Here is a 1,327-nt window from a genome sequence, read left to right on the forward strand (position 1 = left end):
TTTGCTTGAGCCAAAATTCAAAATTGCCTCCAACCTCTTCCGCTACAGACTCATATTGCTTAATATGAATTTAGCTCATACGGAATTACTAATACGCATATATGACATATAACCACGCCCTAATTCGAATTCCCTACAATAAGAAAGAAACAGAGAAAAAACGAATGAGAAACGCTTTGCGAAAGATGCGCCCGAAGCGCCTTCGCCGGCGGCCGAGCGCAGGACGCAGACGCCGGCGACGCCACGTGGGAACCCGCACCGACCCTCCTGCGGGTGAGAATCTGTTCAGACGCCCTCGCCTCTCTTTTCGTGTTGCTTGGGTTGAGGTTTACGTGCTACTGAAAAAGAGTGGTTTTATTGCCCGGTAAAGTATCGAAGAGACGTGTTGAATGAAATGGTGTTAAGGGTTGATGGCAAAATATGTGTATTAGGCGCGATACCTTCTGTATTTATAGGCTGTCGTGAAGTTCATCACGTGGACGATGACTTCAAAAGATTGGCAGAAAACCAAGTAGTATGTTGGGTGCGAGCCGGGCAAGAGTAGTTCAGCCTTTCTTATTCACACGTGGCGATTATTTCTTTTAAATAAAGTGCGATTTTTATCGAGTGACTTACAGCAGGAGGGAAGATTTCACGGAAGTGTAAATGTGAAATAAGAAGCCGGCAGTTTTGGGGCACCGTTCATGTAGGTTGGCAAACCCCTTTTAACGGAAAAGTACCATCCATTTAGTACTAGCGGATATATTAAAGGGGCTATATTATACTTGGTTTAAGTTTAGGTTAATGTAATATCTTTTTTAATTTTTTATTTAGCAGAATGTTGATGCTTAAGTCGTATTGATCCGTCCATTCTAATAACCCTGTCGGCCCGACTGCAGCTTACTGGGTAGCGAAATGGACGAGATTAAAATAAAAAGTTGATTCGCTTTGCCGTTTCCCCCTTTGGTACAGGCAAAAACTCGAGACTTTACATGTTTGTAGATCTTGTAATATGTAAATGATGGTGGATGATTTTCTATATAATGGCAAAACTAACGTTCTTGATTGTTTTGCAAGCCATAATAAACATTTAGTGTCGTAGAAGTATAAACTTTTGAGGGAAGTGTGAATAATTTAAAGATTTCTTATGCCTTTGTGTACTCTTCTGAACAAGTTTTCCTCCTAACAGGTGCCAGGATGAGTTGCAACAAGAGCTGTAACCTACGCTCATGGTAAGTATAGTTAACAGGAAGCCATATTGGAATGTTACTTGGGCATTTCAAGTATCAGGATAATTGAAGTGATCATGTTTGGGGGATTCAGATGCGAAGTTCATTTGGCCACGTGT

At 41.5% G+C, this 1,327-nt stretch overlaps 1 long non-coding RNA gene across 3 annotated transcripts in view; it reads left to right on the forward strand.

Annotated features, from left to right (window-relative positions):
• Positions 1–151: 151 nt before the first annotated feature.
• Positions 152–1,327, forward strand: part of LOC119591584 — a 4,757-nt gene continuing 3,581 nt past the window's right edge. The window contains exons 1-3 of one of the 3 annotated variants that reach the window (XR_005230363.1): positions 259–273; positions 456–685; positions 1,169–1,211. This is a non-coding gene — a long non-coding RNA (uncharacterized LOC119591584). Of the gene's footprint in view, positions 365–455; positions 686–1,168; positions 1,212–1,327 lie in introns of all 3 variants that reach the window. The other 2 variants (XR_005230361.1, XR_005230362.1) reach the window with 2 other exon arrangements.

The sequence above is a fragment of the Penaeus monodon genome, chromosome 28 (assembly GCF_015228065.2).
Source record: "Penaeus monodon isolate SGIC_2016 chromosome 28, NSTDA_Pmon_1, whole genome shotgun sequence".
In the NCBI taxonomy this organism is placed as follows: domain Eukaryota; kingdom Metazoa; phylum Arthropoda; class Malacostraca; order Decapoda; family Penaeidae; genus Penaeus; species Penaeus monodon.